Source organism: Ictidomys tridecemlineatus, chromosome 3 (assembly GCF_052094955.1).
Source record: "Ictidomys tridecemlineatus isolate mIctTri1 chromosome 3, mIctTri1.hap1, whole genome shotgun sequence".
NCBI classification, from domain to species: Eukaryota; Metazoa; Chordata; class Mammalia; order Rodentia; family Sciuridae; genus Ictidomys; species Ictidomys tridecemlineatus.
Genome location: NC_135479.1, coordinates 4041360 through 4062144, shown reverse-complemented (window position 1 = coordinate 4062144; position 20785 = coordinate 4041360).

Below are 20785 nucleotides of genomic sequence, written 5' to 3'. Positions count from 1 at the left end.
CGTGGCCTGCGGTGTAAAGGCCAGGAGCTCCCTCGCTCAGGTGAGTGTGGGGCCAGTCTCCCTGTGCCAGACTGATCAGATTCGTGCCATGAATCCTCGGGGGTGACCTCGAGTGGACCTTATTTTGCAGGAACCCTCCCAGCCTCCACTCTGGGCATGGACACAAGCTGTCCAGTCATCTGCCTTGGGCATCCTCAAAGTCACACTTTCACACCCACCTTTCCCAGGCAAACCGAAGCCGCTTTGAAGGCCGCAGGTCGGAGGGCCATGCACTAGAGCAGGCGGCCAAGGCTAGAGACAAACGCGCTCCTCCCTTCCAGGCCCCAGCCTGACCCGGGAGGCCCTCCAGACTTCCAGAGGACTTGGAGCTGGCCAGGGCCCAGCGACGCTCAGCAGTCTCTCCCAGCAGCTTCTCACAGGCTGTAGGGCCTGTGCCCTCTGCCCTCACGCAGCGGGGGGCCAGCAGCCCATGCACACATTGTCTAAAGCGCAGCTTGGGGCCAATGCCATGGCCTTTCATCCTTATTGGCAAAGAATCCTCACCCTCGGGCCCTCGGAGGTGCAGGAGGTGGAGGGCTGATCTGCGGGGAACGAACGTGCTGTACGAGGTTAAGTGTGTTTGCCCGAGAAATGTGGATGGCACTCTTATCATGTATGACCTTTAGGATATGGGGGACACTGTCGGTGACACAAATGCCGTGTTTGACATGGTTTTCACACCAGGGTACCCAGTCATGAATCTGATGCACGCAGGTGCCTGTGGGCGCTGTCTGTGGACTCCTGGAGCCCCTCCTTAGATCCCAGCCGACTGCTGGCTGCGGGTCTGGGCTGTGCAGCGATGGGCGGGCCGACAGCTTCCCACAGGACCCGGGGACCAGCCTGCCTTCTCAGCAGCCTCGACAGGAATGTCAATAGGCTCCTTGTTCTAAGGTGCCTCTGTGTCCCCAGAGCTGATAAATAACTCGTTGGCAATGCCTCTGCTGAGTCTGCATAAGTTAGTGTCCACCAACCACCTCTGGGATGTGGGAGCGGCACCGCCCTCTCCTCCAGCCCCCGAGGCTGCCCTGGGTATTGTCTGGTGGGGGCTGGCTGGAGCTGCCCGGTCCACCTCCTGCTGCAAGCCCAATTAGAGGAATGGCCAGCGACAGAACTCAGGATAGGTGCTCTACGGGGGCATTTCCCAATGTCACCCAGCCAACACCTACACTGTCCCAATTAGGAGCCACCAGCCACACACAGCTCCAGAGCCCTTGAAGTGAGGCTCATCAAATTGATACATTGCTTGTGCAAAATACCTGCCAGGTTTTAAAAGCTTGGCACGAAAAATACGAAATATCTCAATGATTTTTATATTGATTGCATATTGAAATGATATTCTGGATACATCGGGTTAAGACATCTATCTTTTTTCCCATTTGACAACTAGAGTCTTCCTATTTCAGCTGCGGCCTGCATCCCACTCCCATGAGAGTGCAGCTAGAGGCCGGACACACACCTTGCCTCCTCGAACACATGGCCTGGGTGCAGGGGACAAAGGGGAAGCCTGGTCGGTGCCCTGGGGGTGGGTGCCCAACCTCTGGGGGGTGGGGGCAGTGCTTACATGAGCACCTGTGCAGCCAGCGTCTCGGGACCATTCACATTTCCCAGGCCTGTCACCAGGACAAGGAGAGGCTGTGACACACGCATACGCCATTGTATCAATAGATTCTTAGTCCCCGAGTCCCTCTGTGCAAAGTTGGGGGCCTCCGCAGGGAGCAGGTGGTGGGCATTCACCCGTACACAACCTGCAGGGAGACTCACCCCTCCCTCCCTTGCACACCTGGGAAGTGCTGTCCCTGCCCTGGGCCTGTGGGAACAGTTCTTCATCAGAGCCATCCTGCACCTGTCTCACAAAAGGGGAGGGAGGGCAGGAGAGTGCACGTGCACAGGGAGGCCAGAGGGAGGCACGGAGGGCTGCTGCAGGCGGACTCCCTGGCAGGCCACTCTGAGCATCCGTCCCTGCACAGTGCTGTGCTAGGTGCTGAGGGTCCCCGGGAGTATGACTCAGTCCCCCCCAGGCACCCCTACGGACCACTCCAAATACATTGCAAAGGGCCCGAGGAAGCTCTGGCCTGGCTGAGAGCAGTTAGCCTGTTGTAAAGGACATGTTCATGGCACAGGAGGACAGAGGTGGGAAGGACGCCCCAGACAGGAAGCTCGGAGAATGTGGAGGAGTCGCTGTTGGAGGGTCATGGCCAGAATGGTAGACTGCAAAGAGGAAACCATGGCCGGCTGGGACGGACATCGACCAGCGAGGAGACGCTTCCCTGGGCAGAGCAGCCTCCCTGGCCCACCGGCTCCCTGCTGACCGCACGCTGGTCCTCGGGACAGCCCAGGGCAAAGGGCTGACTCGGGGCTGGCTGAGACAGCAGGTCAATCCCAGCTAACTGGCTAAATGAAGACGCGATTGCCGTGATGAGGAGAGAGAAGCACCTCATTAATTTCATGTGAGAGGTGGGGAAACAAGATGGCACTTCCCCGAAACTCATTGTTTGCTGGCCCCAAGACTTCCTGCGCCTGCCACGTCTGGTTGGGTCTAATTTAAGTATGTAAATTTAACGGTTCGGTAAGTAAAATTGCCTTTATTGTTTGGAATGGTTTGTGCAATAATTTATGGGCTCGGCTGGTTCTTGTGATGGGTCCCGATGATGGAGTAGGTATTGGCCGGGAAGCGGGTATTTATATAAAGAACTCAGGGAAAGTGTGGAGAAAAATTCAGCCCAGAACATCACATTCCCGGCCAGCAAGAGCAGACAGGTTGACGCCAAGTCGCCAGGACGCCGTCCTGACCCAGGGCAGGCCAGTTGCAGACACGAGGGGGATCTGCAGTCTCTGACACTCTGGAAGGCCGGGAGCCCAGGTCCTTCCGCGGGGGTTTTAAAGTGCATGACAATGGAACCTGGAGGCAGAAATTGGGAAGAATGAGGAAAAATACCGGGGCATTTTCCACCCACCTGCCCTGGCAGCCGGGAACCACTCCTCCTACCTACTTTCTGACCCAGCCCTGCATCTTCCCTCCCCGCAGGACCAACCCCTCCAACGCACACCCATGCCTTTGCCAGTTGGTGGCAGCCAGTGACGGACACACTCTTACCCATGGAGGACGAGGGGAAATGACCAACAAATGGGCTGGACCCAGGGTGGGTCCTGGTCAAGTCTGAGCAGGGACCAGGGCTGGACGGAGCCTGTCTGGAGGGCCAGGACGAGGGTCCACTTGGGACCTCTGCTTTATTCATCTCACTCTAGATGATGCAAAGCTCCGGGAGGCGGGTGCTCCATGCTCTCCCACCCTCCACGGGTTTAGGAAGTGGGTGGGCAGAGTAAGAAGCCGAGGAAGTTGATCCTCAAGCTCAGATACTGCAGAACCTCTTAGCCACTGATCAGTTCTCGACCATTCAGACCCCTCTTTCCTTTGCCTACCACCCTGGTCCTCTTTGAGCCCCTCCTGAAAATGTCCATATAAAAATTGGGTAAAAAGAGCACAATTGATCTTCTTTTATTTAGTTAGTTATCTTGGTACTGGGATCTGAACCCAGGGGTGCTTTGCCATTGAGCTACATCCCCAGCCTTTTTTTTTTTCTTTTCTTTTCTAATTTTGAGACAGGGTGCCACTAAGTTGCAGAGGCTGGCCTTGAATTTGGGGTCCTCCTGCCTCAGCCTCCTGAGTCCCTGGGTTTATAGAGGTGGCCACCACACCTGGCCCACTGTTCATCTCCTTGGATGACCTCACTTCTGTCTTGGACCAAGGTGAACTGAGCCCCCATAAGTGGAATCTGCTGAGAAGCACCAGGTCTGGAAGCCCGATTGAAACCACCCAACTATAAAGAGCAGGGCCTCTCAATTCAGATCCCAAGGACACTGTGATTGACACCCCACAGTGGGTCCCAGGCCTCGGGGGAAGGAGGGTCGTGGCCCCCCCCCCCGCCAGCCCTCAGCATCCTGGGAGGGGCCACTGAGGACCCCACTGTCCTACTCTGTCCAGGTTTCACCCCACCCTGCCCTCACCCCTCCACCACGTCCTCCAGTGATGGTCCCTTCCAGGGTGACTCTAAATAGGCAGAGTGCCCTCAGTGTCCGCAGTGGGGCAGGCATTTTGTGGATGACCTAGCCAGTGTTTGCTTCCAGACCAGCACGACTGCAGCTGGACTCCACAGCCCCGTGCTCCACCTAAATGAGGGGGCTCCGAGGGGCGGCCTGCTTGTCTGCAGCTCAGCCCTGGAAAATGCATTTCCACTAGCGATGCCCGGGAAGTAGATGGCCAAGGCCACGCAGCTGCGGACAGGGACTCCCGGCCCTGAGCCCCAAACCCACCATCACCCTGTTAAAAAGCCTCCAGCCCAGTGGTTCTCCAGGGAGCCTGCCCTGTGGGATGCCTGGGTGGAGGGAGCTGCAGACCCTCCCCTCACCCTGCCCCAGTGGGGAGGGGCCACGGAGTGGACATCCTCGACAGAACCACTGCAAAGGCCGGTGTGTGAGTCGGCTCTCGGGGGCTGTGACCAAATAGCCGAGATCATCAACTTAAAAGGGACACAGCTCAGCTGGCAGAGGGCTTGCCTCACATGCACAAGGCCCTGGGTTCAATCCCCAGCACCACACACACACACAAAAAAAAAAAAAAAAAAAAAAAGGAGAAAAGCGTATTTTGGCTCGTGGTTTCAGATGCCTTGGTTCACAGTCCCCTGGCTCCGTGGCTTCTTGCTGGTGAGGGAGCAAGTAAATCATGGCGGTGAGTGGCCAGGCAGCAGAAAGAGAAAGAGAGAGGAAGGAGCAGGGGCCAGATATCCCCTCCCAGGGCACCCCCACGACACACCCTCCAGCCTGGCCCCCATCCCTATAGGTTCCTGTGAGTCCATTAATGCCTTAACCCACTGGTGAGATCAGGGCCTCGAGATCCAATCACCCACCCATGCCCACAGCTGACCACTGCTGCACTGAGGACCAAGCCTTCCACGCTGAGCCTCTGGGGACAGGCCAGACCCGAAGCACAACCTCTGGTAAGGGCCAAGGGGCTGACCTTGAAAGTCCTGTGCTCCTACAAAAGTTCAAAGAAGTGAGACTCCCAGCCAGCTGGCGCTGGGCAGGAAGTGGAGAAGCTGGAATCACGCGCATGCTGGGGGCGCTGTGAATGGCGCGGCCCACCACCCTGGGAAAGGAAAATCGTTTGGTGGTCCCTCAATGGATAGCAAGCAATCGGTGAATGACCCCACAGCCCCGCTCCTGGGAACACACCCCTCCCCCAAAATCGAAATAGGTCTTCAAATGAAAACTCAGAAACGGATGTGGGTAGCAACTTGATCGACAACAGCAACCCGAGGCCCATCGACAGATGACTGATAGATGAACTGCAGTGAGCCAGTGAGCGTATGGTGAAATGTTATTGATCCATAAAAAGTAAGTACGACACACGCCACAGTGCGGAGGAACCTGGGACACTACAGTTAACAAAAGAAGACGGACGCTCAAGGGGGCGGATCCTACGATTCTGTTCAAATAAAATATCCAGAATAGGCAAATTCAAAGACAGAGAGCAGATGGGTGTAGCTTGGGGCTTGCGGGCCCAGGGAGGGCTCAGGTGCAGTTGTACAGGTTTCCTTTGGGGGCGATGAAAGTGTTGGGGAACTGGATGGGGTGGGAGTTGCAGGATACCGTGAATGCACTAGAAGCCGCTGAAGTACTGCTTCAAATGGTTAGATTTTATGTGGTGTGTGTTTTTTCACAATACAGAACAGAGCCCCTGCCCCTGCCTCAGCAGAAGCGAGAGGCAACACTGAGATGATAAATAAACATTTACTGCTCAGGCTTCAACAGGGGCAGTGAAGACGCAGGCCAGCAGCCGGGACACTTTCTTCTGGCCGGAAAGGAGCCTGGGGGGGGAAACCAAACTAATCATAATAAAACAATAAGACCTAACAGCTGTGGGAATGGAATCATCTCGGGCCCACAGGTGGATAACCGAGAGTTGACTCTTAATAAAATAATAAAGCGCAGGAGCAGCGGGAACACAGATCGCCTCCCCCACCGACTGCCGGGGACCATATTCACAGAATAATGACTCCTTTATTCCCCTCGCTTTATTGTACAAGATGTAATCGTAACCAGGCTGTCACCCAACTTCCAGGGGAAGGCGACTGTCAATCAAGATGAAAAATGTCGTCATTTCTGCGTGTCCCAGCCTGACAGGAAGGTCCATCAGTCTCTAAGTGAGCATGGGAGCCGCCGTTTTCCACGGTCACCCGCCGGGCGGCCTTCTCTGGGATATTCCAGGACCATGTGGGCCGCAGGGTCACTCTCAGCGGCCAGAGCCCCTGGTGACCCTCCACAGCTGCAGAGCTCCTGGCCACATGATGCCCAGGCTGTGGGGTCCTGCCTGGCAAGTCCCCTTAGCCCAGGGGAAAAGACAGGGGAAGAGACCATGGCAGTGGGAGGGCCCCAGCTACACGGGGACTGGCTTGGGGTCTTCCTGCCTCCTGACCCTCAACCCTTCGTACTGACCACGGGGTCGGGGTCCCTCACGTCTGGCTCGCTGCTGCACGGAGGTGTCCTTGCCTTCTCTCTGGGCTTTTGTTGGTCTCCTTTGTAAGGATGCTTGGGTGAAAATGGGTGTGGAGGTTGCCCTGGAAACCCAGGAACAAGAAGATGCCCTGGAACCGGGTCCAGCCCAAGCTCCAGGAAGCTCTTTACTCCTTTAGCGAGGGGCCGGGGGCACTGCAGGCCTCCTGGCCTCCAAGGAAGGCTGCTTCGGGGAGCCCCTTCGCCCCACGTGCACCACTTCCAAACCAGGAAGCCAAGCTCACATTTTCAGACCCTTCAAAGGCAAGAGTCAGAAGAGTGTGGAATTGTAAGGACCCTGGAGGCAGGACGCCCACGCCCTCCTGGCGTCTGATGGCTGACTGGGCAGAGGCCCCTCCAGCGTCTCACTCAGGAGCGCCCAGCGCGTGTCTGCCTCCTGCCTCCCTGTGGAGCAGACAGAAGGCGGCTCCCACTGCCTCTCCCTCAGAGCCCTGCACACGCGCGCGCACCCGTCTGCGGTTTTTATTTTAAATAAACTCCGCCTGACTCCAACCCCAAGCACCCAGGGGTCTCAGCCGACTCGGACAGCAGCCCATCTTCCCCCCACTTGCGGGGGTCCATGGGCCCAGAGGGGCTGGAGCTTCTTCAGGAAGACTGGGAGGGGGGCTTGAGGAATTCCTCAGGACAGCAGAGGAGACTCCAGGGGGCCCGAGCCCCATTCCCACACACTCACATTCTTGCACACTCACGTGCATGCACACTCACCCTGAGTCCAGGTGCCTGAGCTCCCCCGTCAGCCTCCTCCTTTTGTTTCCTCTCCCCCTGTCCCTCTGAGAGGGGCCGCTTTGATTCACCTGCTCCCCCCCGCCCCATTTTAAAGGGCAATTCTCCTTTTCTGCTGGGGGACTGAGCAATGGATGGAAAGCAGGGGAGGGGATCGCTATGGAGTGTGGCGGGGGCAGGCGGGTTCCAGAGTCTTTAGGCAGCTAGGATTTGCTCTTTATTTTTTCCCCGCTGGAACCTCGGGCTCTGCTGCCCAGACCCTGAAGCATAAAACCCTTAGCTGGGCTCCTAGAGTGCATTCCCTAGGCCCCATGCTGCCCAAATCACCTCTAAAACAACATCATCCTCAGCCAGTGGGGAGGGCTGCCGGCCGCCATTCTGCTAATTCAGCTTGGCATCCCCTCCCCTCCCCTGCCCACCGCCCCTTCTCAGGGGCAGCCCCTCTCATTCAAGGAGCCAGTCTCCGTGGGGCAAGGACACCAGCCCAGGGAGGGCAGGAGCACTGGAGCCCCAGGCCGCCCTCCTCCCCTCCCCACCCTCTTCCTGCCTGCAGATCTGCTGGAACTGACATTTTCCATCTGACAGATTCTGTTTTCCCTGCCTCCGGTTGCCAGGGCAACAAGCCGAGAGGACCGCAGCCAGGGAGCCGTTAGCTGCCTTTTTAAGGCGCCCTGGACGTAAACAGCACTTTCTGTAACGGGAGCCCAGCACAGAGGTTTGAAAAAAGCAAGACAATGCAGAAGAGGAGGGTGGAGGGGAAGAGCTGGCCAGGTAATGGACAGGGAGGCACAAGGAAAGGCCCCAGGGAGCCTCGCCCTGCTGGACCAACCCCTCGCCTTCCTGACAGCTCTGACTTTCTCCCCAAGGTGCAAAACCAGCAGCCGCCTGGCCCCGGGCCCCACGGGCCTCCCTGTGTCTCTTGTGAGGCCAGAGATCTCTGCAGCCAGGCCTCAGCCAGGTGGCCCCACTGAGGCGCAGGGGTGCTGGGGGGACCGAAATCGCCTCGAGAGCAAAACTCTCCAGGAGGGGTGGGAGCAGCCAGAGGCATGGGGCCACACGGGCCAGCCTTGGGCAAAGTGATGGAGGCTCTTGTTTCTGGGGGACACTTGCCTCCCAGGCAGAGGGGAGCAGAGAAGCTGGAGTTGAACACAGCTGGGCCTTGAGGCAGACAGGGCAGGTGACCCCTGCTCTCAGGAAACCTGGTGGCGTTGAGTGGACAGAGCTACTGACCCCTCATCCATGGACCTTCCTGAAGCTGTTCCACACACAGGCGGTGCCGACACATGTGTGTGCACTGAGAAGTGTGTGCAGGGAGGAGGGCGCCTAAGCACTGAGGTAGGGGGCAGCCGGGTGGGCCTCAGAGAGTGGCCACAGAAGCAGCCAGTGAGGGGTGGCTTGACTCTCCACTGCCCGCACGTCCCTCTCCACCAGGCCTGGCTCCTGTCACACCCAAAGCCTCCATCTACCAGGCTCCTGATCCTGCAGGCGTCACTCCTCAGCCCCAGGGAAGCACCCTGCACCCCCACATCTGCACTGGGATGAGTAGCGGTTGCCGTGGATACTGGGCTCTTAGCCACTTGTTTGCCAGCTTTGAACATCTGCATCACTAACTGTCCCTGTCCTATTTCAGGGACTGGTGACGCCCCCACTTCTCCCCTGAGTTTCAGGCCTAAAGCCTCCCTCTGTACCTTCGCCCTCCGATGCCCCCTGGTCCATGCCGCTCAGTAGACTCAGAACTGGACTGTCCTCTCCCCAGACTGCTCCACCCCACAGCCCTGACTCCCTCGGCCTGGCGCAGGGGTCTGTCCATTTGCACTTTGGATTCTACCTCCTGCAGCTCTGACCCCTCCTCCCAACCCCTTCCCTGACCAGCCCGGCTTCCTGGATTAATGCAGTTCCTTCCTCATCAGTCCCCGTCCCCAGGTGTGTCCCCATCTGCTGGGCTGCTGTCCTCAGAGGGAACTTTTCTGCCATAGAACTGCCCCTGCCCTGTGCCCTCCGGGAGCCTGGCTGCCCTTGCCTCCATCTGCACTCTGCTCTCCCACCATGCAGTCCCGAAGCACCTTGACCTCACACTCACCTCACCCTGGAGGTTCTGCCTCATCCCTGCTGGGCCAAGCACATGCCCCCCTCGCCCGTGCACCCTCGCCTGGCTGAACTGCTCTGCATTTCACATTCCGCCCTCCCGTCTCCCGTCCACCTTGAGTTTGGGTAAGTCTCATTGCCCCCACAGTCTGAGGACTCCTGGGCCACTGGGACTTTGCCTCGAACCCTCGGCACCTGGCACGGTCCTTTGAGTATAGTGGGTGCTCAGGAAAGGTTTCCCTGTCCTGGTGGTGGGCCCTCCTGGGAGCACACAGCACGGCCACCCTGATCCACACCTGCCCAGCAGGTGCAGCCACATGCAGGACAGCCCCCTGCATGAGGACAAACCGCTCGGCTAGGAGGAAGACCCCATTACAAATGGTTTCCCTTCAAGCTGCTTAAAGGATCTTAAAGAATTAAAAATAAGTTCGACTCTGGTTAACAATAACAAGTAGAGGGAAGACACGAGATGCTGTCCCTGTCCCCACCGTGCGGACAGCATCTCCCACACTTTTTACAAAGCAGCACCGCGCAGGACGCACCTTCGATGGCTCATCCACGGCACCAGGCAGCGCTTGCTGAGAGTGGGCATTTGAGGGAATGAATGGGACTGTTGGGGCCACGCCACAGAGGAGGGGGCCAAGCAGCGGAGACTAGGACCCCCAGAGGGGGAGGCTGGGGCATGGGGCAGCCATGATGCTGGCAGAGGGGGGTCTGTGCCCAGTGGAGCAGCTCCCTGGGTGAGCCACACCTGAGTTCAGGTGGAGAAGAGGCGCATGAAGAGGGAGAGGGAAGTGGCCTTTAGGACAGGCCGGGAGGCCCGGGTGCCACCCTGGTGGCTCGCAGCCCGGGGGTGATAGTTGAGAAAATCTAGTTTGTTCGCGTTGGAGAAGAAAGCAGGGGCTGGGGGAAGATGGGGGTACAGATGGAAGGGGGGAAAGAGGCCCAGATGACCATGGTGTAAGGTCGAGGGCTCGAGGGTGACTTGGTCTTTTTCAAGGACTTTTACTATGCAATTTTCACAAAAGCCAGCAAAACAAAACCTCAGTGCAGTTGTAACAGGACTGTCCTGAGATGCTAAGGGGCTGAACACGGGAGGGGAGCGGGCTGGGTGCACATGCAAGCTGGGCAGAGGACAAGGATGGACGGCCACCACAGGCCCTGAGGGGAGGCCAGGGACCGTGGAGCCAGGGCAGCTCCGGTCTCCACCCACCCCACCTGGGCCTCCAGTGCCCACCCAGATCTTCCCTCTTGACCATGGTGTCAAGACGTGTGCACCGCTGCCACCCAGCTTGTGCCAGGACAGTGGGGCAGGTTGCCAGGAGACCAGGGAGGACACCAGAGATGGACGTGAGACACAGCATCCATTGAGAAATGCTTGCGAGGAGTCTAGTGGCCACTGGACAGGCGCACCCCAGAGCAGCACCTCCTCTCCCGCGGCACGCTTTGTCCAGGGCAGCCGGTGGACACGGGCTTCCCTCTCCGTGGCACTCAGGTCCGCTCCAGTTTCCAGAGGAAGAGGGCTCTTCTAGGTTAGGTCACAAAAGCAGGTCAGCTTAGCTTGCTTTGTCCCACGGCATGGCCAGCACCCGAGCAGCAGCTGTCCTGGCTGGCATGCAAGAAAGCTGCTTTCTACAAGTTTCCCTGAATTCCAAGATACAGGAGAGAAAGCCAGGGTTCTTCAGGATAAATGTATCTGGCCAGGCACAGAGGCACACACCTGCAATCCCAGCAACTCGGAGGGTAAGACATGAATCCTGAAAGTTCAAGGTCAGCCTCAGCCATTTAGTGAGGCCCCAAGCAACTCAGCAAGACCCTGCCTCAAAATAAAAATAAAGAGTCAGGCTGGGGGGACTGGGCTGTGGCTCAGTGGTAGAGCGCTTGCCCAGCATGTGTGAGGCACTGGGTTCAATTCTCAGCACCACATATAAATAAGTAAAATACAGGTCCACTGACAACTAAAAAGTATTTTGAAAAAAATAATGCTGGGCATGTAGCTCAGTGATAAAGCACCCCTGGGTTCAATCCCCAGTACGAGAGAGAGAGAGAGAGAGTATACCTGGACATTCTAGCCCAGACTCAGTTTCATTCTTCCCTTAATCGCTCCCTTAAGTTGACTGGGGTTTTGGAGCAGAAGGGGGTCTCGGGGACATAGACTTTTACCATCCATACCCCTATTCTTTAAGGACCACACGACGTGGCCCTCCATGGCAAGATCCACAGCGCTTGCGCCCTCCTTTCTCTAGAGACTCAGGCTGGTCTCCTCTCCTCTGGGGATTTCCGTCAAGCCTAGCCGAGTCATGGGCCACTGGCAAGCTCTCCTGGAGTCCCTGATACCACTGAACAACAAGTAAGGGGATCTTGAACTGGTGCTTGGGGGTACTCGGGAGGGTCTCCAATTGCCCTCTCCATCGGCCTGTCCCAGAGCCAAGAGGGTCTGTCTCAGATCTTGAGCCTCTCCTAGCTCAGCACCGTCTGATGGGACGCCCCATGACAGGGTTGCTCCCTTGAGTGTGGCCAAGCCCCAGTGTTGCCTGTCCTCGTTTGCCTCGTGCTTTTTGGTTTGCAGTGTGCTCTCTTGCCCTTCATCTCATTTGTCCTCACTGCAGCCCTGGAAGTTCAGTGAGGGACACACATCCCCCCTCCTTTATGCGCACCACACTCAGCCATTTCACTGCTAAACGATTATAGAGGGAAATTGAGGCCCAGAGCCAGTAGGTCAAGGGTCCAAGAGACTAGGGGCAGGCAGACTCTCCTTGGACAATGCCGTCTTCCAGAAGACCATGGCTTGTAGCAGGTTCAAGTTTACAAGATGAAGTTGCAGTGGGACCAGGAACCAGACTGAAGAGGCTCTTGGATGCCAAGGTCAGAAGTTTCGACTTTTCCCAGGACCAGTGTTACCAGTGGGGAGTGTAGGGTGGGTTGAGGGTGACCCCCCCAAACTACTTCCTTATCTCAATTTCCCAGAACCTGTGAGTGTGACCTTATTGGAGTAAAGGGTCTTTGCCAAGGTGATCACATTGTGGATCTTGAGATGAGATCATCCTGGGTTATCCCGATGGGCCCTAAATCCATTCACAGGTATCCTTATAGGAGAGAAGCAGAGGGAGATTGAACAGACGGAGAGGAGACCATGTGGCCACCGAGGCAGAGACTGGAGTGAGGTAGCCATAAGCCAAGCAGTGCAGCAGCCGCTAGAAGCAGGAAGGATTCTCTTCTGGAGCCCCGAGAGGGCACATAGCCCTTCCAGATTCCAGAATTTACTTCTAGAATTGTGAGCGAATAGGCCTCTGTTGTCTTCAGCCACCAAAGTTGTGCTAACTTGTTATAGAAGCCACAAGACACTAATACAGGGTAAACTAAGATGCTGGGGATGGGCTTCCATTGATGAGCTCCCCCATTCCCACATACGCAGGGTAGGCCTCCCTCACCTTCCAGGAGTGGTAAGGAGCCAGCCTTTGGGCTTCCCAAGTTCACACAGTTGGTGAGCCCAGGTGACCTGACCCAGGCCTGCCCTTCCCCTCCACGAGCTCCAGGAGGCTTGAAGGGCCCCAGACACCTGGGAACTATGTCCCCCCACCCGACCCCACCGTGTATTCCCTACAGAGACTCCACTCCACAGGATTTCTTTCTCCTGACTTTCATCATTCAAGCAAAGACTCAAAAGAAACCTCTTTCTTTCAAAAAGAACCTACTGAAAAAGAAAATAGGGGCGGGGAGGGTTGGGAGGCAGGTCCCGAGGTCTAGGAACATTGTCCTCCTGTTCCCTGGCCCCTCTGCTGTGGTCACCCCTGCAGAGCTCCACCAAGGCCCGGAACTCTCAGGAATTCCTAGGAGGAGGGTGAAGAAACACCCGTGGAGGATCCAGGGCACGGGTGAGGATTCCAGGGGAGGAGTCCACACTCCGACCATCCCTGTGGAGCAGACTGGCCGTGATCATGCCAGGGCAGCACCCTCAGCACCCAGGGTCCAGGACCAGGCCAACTGGCCCCCAGAGAGGCAGCCCTCTCTGCTGTCCAGAGCACACCTTGCACCACGCCCCCAACCCTGCACCACCAACACCCCCTCTCCTTTTCCCTTCCTGGATCAGAAAGCACCGCCTGGCCAGGCCTGGCCAGCTCCATCCCCGTGGGTTAGATCAAATTAATTGCCTTTGTTATGGTAATTGTGCAAGTGTCCCCTCTGATTCTTTGTCAAGAAGCAGATTCCTGCATGTTGCTAAAAATACAATCACATGATTCCTGAGTCTTCTGACATCCGTAAAGCTAAAGCGCACCACATGGCCTTTCTGCTTCTTGGAGCCAAGCCAGCGTGCCAGGGCCTGCCAAGGAGCTCGCTCCAGAGATGGAAGAGAGAGAAGAACCCGGCCCAGGCTCCAGCTTCAGGGCCGCGCGCCGCAGCTGCTCGGAGGCCGTTCCTATCACCTCTTCAGCGGCTTCGACGGGGCTGCTGTTTGGGGCATGATCTTGTGAAAGGCTGAGGGGTGGGTTCTTGTGTGGAGTCTTGGTATCCCGGCTCCTGCCTGCTCACAGCAGCCTTAGTGCCCACTGACGCCGAGTCTCCACACCAGAGAGGGCAAGCTGCTAGGTCGATCCACTGGTGAGGGCACCAGCCTCACCCAACACGAGCCGTGTGGGCTCATCCCACCCCTGCCAGCCTGATGTCCCGTGGTTCTTAACTGGGAAGGCCCCGTGTGGCCCTCCAGGCTCTGAAGTTGGATTCCACTGGCTTCAGGGACAGAGCCCAGGTGAGATGCAGCATGCCCTGCCGGTAAGAAGGCGGACTCTGCACAGCCCTGGCTCAGGCAAGCTCTGCTTCCTGTGGTCCACCAGGAACATCAGCAGATGCCCCTCCCAGCATGATGGGAGGGTGAAGGAAGACCCCTGGGGCCAAACTGTCAGCCCCGTGCCTGGCCCAGGAGCAGGCTCAATCAGTGCTTTATTGATCGGCACATATTGGTAAGATGGCTGTGTTTGTGTTCCTTGGTTCAGAGATGGTCCAGCCAGGCAGGACCATGCTCTGCTCTCCCAGATGTGAGGACCACAGCTGCCCGCCCTCCGTCTCTAACTGGGTCTCCAGCTCCTCTCCCTCCTGAGTGGTGGTGGGGGTGGGGTGGGGGACGGGGAGGGGCACGTGCAGGAGGGAAGGCCGCTGGAGCCATGCCAGGAACCAGTCCTTCTCAGGTTCCCAGGAAAACCCGCCTCCCCCGGCTGGAGCCCAGGAACTGGCCGTCACTCCACAGCACGAAGAGCCTCCGCCGCCAGCCACCTCCTCCTTCTTCCTGAGGTGTCCCCTCCCCAAATGCTCAAGCTTCCCTCAGAACACACCCAGCTGCATCCAGTGTGGAGTGGGGGGTCTGGAGAGGGGTCCGGGGCCGAATGGGACTGGAGTCCATGAGCACGACATCATCCCACGCGGTGGGGTCTCTGGGGGCGCTTTTCATCCACTCTGCAAAAACGCCTCAAGTTCTTCCTGCACTCATGGCGCAGCACTCAGACCACCTTGGATGATGAGACCCAAGACAGTGCACCAGCAACCCGACTCCTGACCCGAGCAAGAGCAGAAAGTAGCAGGGACAGTGACATCAAGGAAGGAAGACACCAGGTCCCTGGTGGCATGGCAGCAGGGCATGCTGCATCCTCAGTGTGAGCAAGCAAAAGCAAAGACTCCCTGCTGGTCATCCACAGGATGGCCCTGGAGCCAGAGGACCAGCTCCCCGCTGACTGGTGACCATGCTCAGCTGCTGGAGACTGTCACTGACGACTTGGATCTTGCAGGTCATGGAATCCCAGTTGGGTGGTCAGGGCCAGCGGAGTCTGGGGTACCAGCAACGACACAGGAGCAGAGAGCAGGACCCTACCAAGGAGCTGAGCCTTGGGGCAGGAGGTGTCTAAGGGCTGGGCCTGGAGATGCCCCCCGAGCTTTCTTTATCCCAGCGGTCAGTGACTTCTGCGGCGGGGTGATAAAGGCAGTGCGGCCTCCACCTGCTTTTGCATCCTTCAGGGGGAGGTTGGCCATACTGTGAGGCCCTGGAGAGCCTGTGGAGACATCCATGTGGGAGGGACTGAGGCCCCTAGCCCACAGCCAGCACTACCAGGCTGCAGGAGTGAGCCTTCTCGGGAGCAGACCCCCCAAACCCAGCCAAGCTTTTGGATGTGTCTATCCCTGCTGGACAGCAGCCTGGTGGGGGCCCGTCTAGAACCTCCCAGTCAAGGGGCTCCAGGATTTCCCAGGTCCCAGAAACTGTTGTTGTCGGATCCCGCAGGCATCGGGACCTCTCACAGGGCCCGCAGGTCTGGTTCAGGAGGACGCGTCCCGAGTCTCCTCGTTCCCTGACACTGGGAGGCCGGGCTGGCCTGGCTGGGCTCGCTCCTCTGCAGACCTCCCTGCACACCTGCCTTGACCTTCCCGTCCCGCCTCGGTCCCTGCCTCTGCACCTCTTCACGTTTCATTCCCTCTGTTTGGGGACACGTAGGGACGTTTCTTAAGGGCTGCTGTCATTTTTTTAAGGTCATCATCACCTTTTAATTATACGAAAGGAGGGGCGAGAAGAGGTGAGGGAGGGGAGCAGCAGAGATTCTCAGAAGGGAACAAGGCAAAACCTATTCTGTCTGCTCCTAAAAGCCTAGAATGGGGGAGGCACAGACCCGCGTCCAGGCTCCTCGCTGTCAACGCTGAGCCCCATCCCCTGGGCGCGGCCCTCTCAGGCAGGAGGGCTCCCAGGAGCTTGGGTGCAGGAGCAGTGACACCATGCACGCTCCTGCCCATGTGGGACCTGCAACCTGCCTCCTGCCCCGTCTTTGTTCTCTGTGTTCAGTGTCCACAGCTGGGAAGGGCCCCTCTGCACGAGATGCACACCCGGCTCTGAAGCTTGAGGTCCTGGCAGTTGGACCAACAGCTCCCTGACCCTCCATGTATACCAAGATGTGCTCAAAAGGAGCATTAAGCCACGTTGGGGGGCAAAATCATCAGGCAGAGGCCCGCGAATGTGCTGTGTACCCGCAGTGCCACCGCAGAGGCACCCCTTCATGAGCGCTGGGCTCAGCCCATACCCCCACCTCTGCCCAGGCAGCTAATTATCCCCGAGCTCTGGTGATAGGAGATGAGGAGGGGCGGGGCGAAGAGCCTATAATTAAGCCTGTGAGTCACCGAGGGCAGCATCCAGTTCCCAAAGTGGCCACTCCTAACTTGGGTGTTAAGTGCAACTTTTTTCATTAAAGTTATAGACTCTTAGAATTCTATTTTTATCTTATTATCTGCTCAAATAGGCTCCACCTCCTTGCCTCTAGGGTAGATCACTGGAATAATGGTGCCCCCGTTAGTGGGTGCCCACCTGTACCCATGCCCTGAGGACACCCCTCCTGCACTGATTCTGGGCCTGGCATGTCCGAGGCTTTGACAATGAGATGGCAACTGGGACACAGTCAGAGGCTTCTCAGGTTCCTGTGCACTTTTCAGCCCCAAGGCCACCATATGAGGCGCTCGCTGGCCTCCTGGAGGACTAGAGCCATAGGGAGCAGAGACCCCCCCACACCAACCCCCCTGCCGCCCGCCAGAGCCCAGGTGAGGCTTCCCAGGCCCAGCTCCACCCAGCCACCCATAGCACCTATGGATCAGGCAGAAGGGCCCAGAAAAGAACTGCCTGGCCGATCCATGGAAAAGAGAAGTACTAAATGCTACTTTAAGCCATGACATTTTGAGTAGTTTATTATTAATACACCTTCCAGCCTCCACCACGCCGTGGATTGCTAGAGGGCTAAGACTGTTTTATTGAAAATTGTATTTTCATGCCTGGAATAGCACAATGTGTTGCATGAAACATGCACACGTGTCCACACGTGTGTGCCTATGCCCTGTGTGCACGTGTGGACATGAGTGTGCCTGCCTCCATGTGTGTGCACATTGGTAGGCACACCCACAGATGTGCACATGTGCCATGAGTGGGCATGAATACTTGGGCCGCCCCCCATGAACTCTCATGCGTGCACACATGCATGTATGAGCACATGCCTTCTGAATGAGTCATGGGTGTGTGAATGTCAAGTCACCCCCCTCAGCTTCCTGCCAGGCAATCCCATCACACCGTCAGCACCTGGCAGGTGCAGGTGAAGAACTCGACATTTTCTCAGTTAGTTGAGCGTGAGACCACAGAAGCTCCCTGGGATGGCAGTGCAGGTCTCGGGTGCCAGACCAGGCCCCACGGTACAGCACAGGTGTTATGGTGGTCAAGTGCAGAGACCACCTCTTTCCACCCAGCGGACGCCCCCTGGCTGGGCCCCAGCATGCTGGCGGGCTAGTTCCTCACTGCACATGGGTGGCGCCATCTGCCCTGTGGTCAGAGCCTGGGGAACAGCAGCACCTGCCCCCACCCCTGCCTGGCCCCACACCACCAGGGCTCTGAGCGCCCGCCTCACAGAGAGAGCCCCTCAGAGCTCGGGGCCCAAGGTCGGGAGCTGCTTCTAGAGATGGGCACATCAGACAGAGGCCATGCCCGAGTCTGGGCTGCACCCAGGCTTTGCTGCCGTGTTGGCAGTACTGGCGATGGGACCCAGGCCTCGGGCACGCCAGGAAGAGCACTCAGCTCCTGTACCCACCACTTATGCCTCCAGCCTGGTGGCCACGGGTCGCGGGGCAGCCTCCCAGGACCCTGCATGACTCCACTGGTCTCTCAGTCCCGAAGGCTAGACCCAGTTCCCTGAGACCTGCTCAGCAGCCTCTGATGTCAGCAAAGCCTGTCCTGGTGGCCTGCTGGGGCTGGACCAGGAGTGTGGCCCTGTGAACTTCCAGGGATGATTGGACAGCAGACCCAAAAGCCGGAGCAGTCGTCCCACAGAGCACTTCCCCAACTTATTCTCAAGTACGCAACAATTAAAAATATGCTCCAGCATGTTTACAACAGCAGAAGATCCTGGGAACATCTGTCTCTATGCCCCAAGGAAGGCAGGACCAAATTCCAAAGGGATGAAATGAAAGGTGGTCCGCGCCTGTAACCCCAGCTGCTTGGGAGGCTGAGGCAGGAGGCTGACAAATGGCAGGTTGGAGGCCAACCTCAGATAGTAAGACCCTATCTCAAAATAAAAATTTAAAAGGACTGAGGATGGGCTGGGGCTGGGGCTCAGTGGTAGACCACTTGCCTAGCATGTGTGAGGCCCTGAGTTCGATCCTCAACACCACATAAAAAGTAAAAAGAATAAATAAATATAATAAAGGCATTGCGTCTGTCTATCTATCTATCTATATTTGAAAAAAAAGGGCTGGGGGTGTTGTTCAGTGGTTAAGCACCCCTGGGTTCAATCCCTAGCACCAAATAAATAAATAAATAAATTTTAAAAAAGAAAAAGAGGTTGCTTTGTTTTGGAGTCAATTAGAATATACATATTTTCCAGATCAAAATAAAAATACTCATATATTTCCTATAATACTTTTTATTTAGTTATTTTCCTTCAACCCATATATCTTGTGAAATTACCTCTTCTTATTCATCTTCAACTGCTAGCTCACCTTTTGGGTCAGAGCACAGTTTTAGAATTTTGCTGTTTTACTGGAAGTTCCCTCCTGGCCTGGGGACCGTTCCCTAAACTGTACGTCAGTCTGTCCCATGGAGACTGCAAAACATTTTAAAAAAACAAGATAGATATGAGCACTGACATCTGCAGAACATCTGAATCAAAAAAACTAACTGCAGAACAAGATATGCCGTATGATCTTGTTTTTAAATGTTTATTTATGTATTTATTCACATAAATGATGTAGATTAAAGGCATCACATAATTAACAGTTCTTTTATTTTCTTCCTCTTCATCTTTGTCCTCCTCCTCCTCCTCCTCCTTTTTCTTCTTCATCTTTTGTGTGGGGATGGAACCCAGGGCCTCTTGCCCACTAAGCACGTTCCCTACACAGAGGTACGCCTTAGCCCCCGTGAACAGTTCTTATCCAGACAATCGGGGTTAGTTAGATGAGCTTTTACTTCTTGACTTTACACCTTGCTGCTTTTCTAAAAGTTTTGAATCATTGAATGTGCTTTCCCTTTTTAAAATGGGAGAAAATTTAAAGAAATTATCATCCAATTCTAAAATCACCAGCCACAAACAGCTCGTCAGATTCACACACTAGACGGCGGGACGCTGAGTATGTGTGCCGGGATAAGTAGTGGGGTAGTTTGCACAGTGCCTGCTTCATCCCCAGGAAACCAGGGGGATGTCCAAAACCCGAGGTCAGCCCTCTCTATTCACCAAGGAGCCACTGGAGGACCTGGACTGACTCCTGGAAAGCAAATATTTCCATCGTAAGGCTCTGGACTGATCCGTGAGAACACGCAGAGCTCAGGGACTAGCAGCTCTTGCAGGGGCCTCCTGGGGGTGTCATGTGAGCCACAGTCACATTCCCATGTGACAGCCACTTGCCCACCAAGGATCCCTGCTCCAGTGCTCAGGATGTGCTAGGGTGTGCCATTGTAATAAACAACCCCCAAATCAGTGACCGAAACCACAAAGGCTCGGAGGACAGACTAGCTTGCAGACAACCTGGCCTCCCGTGGAGAACCAGAGAATATTTCTTTATGTGACAACGTCAATGAGCTGTCCAGGCAGTGGGACTGAGCAGAGAGGACATGGCTCCAGAGAGAGAGCCTGGGGGTAACCGACGCTACGCTCCTTCCTTCCCGAGGAGTCTGCTAATTCAGAGTCGGTGTGCACAGGCGCCCAGCGGGTAGCAGAGAGCAGGGCCTCAGACAGAGAGGCTGACCGTGTTCCAGCCATGTCAGGGCTGGATGCCCAAAACTGGAATTGGGGGCCATTTAGGGAGCCACGACTTAAGGAATTGAGAGAAGAAGGAAACCAGGGAAGCCGGACAAGGCTGCTGGTGGTTTAGTAGGGACGCGGCCAATAGGCGCAGGAAGGGGCACAGACGCAACCCTTGAAGAGATGATGATGGAGAACTTCCAAAACTGACAGAAGCCATCAAGATACAAATTCAAGAAGCACTGAGAACCCCAACACGCACGTGAGCACGTGCTGGCCTCAAGTGTTCCATCCTCCTGCCTCAGCCTCCTGAGAAGCTGGGAGTAGAGGCTGTGCCACCACGCCTGGCCAGACTGGATGTTTTTTAAAAAATTAAACTGCATATTCAGTATATCATCACAGAAATGCTGGAAGTAAAAGGACACCAACAACACAGGTTTATTTGTGGCTCATGTAAGGAGCCCCAGGCAAAGTCGGTCCCCATGGTGCACACCTGTGATCCCAGCTACATGGGAGGCTGAGGCAGGAGAGTTGTGAGCTCAAGAGCAGCTTCAGCCATTCAGCAAGACCCTGTCTCAAAATTAAAAAGGCCAAGGGCTGTGGACGTGCCTCAGTAGTAGAGCAGCCCT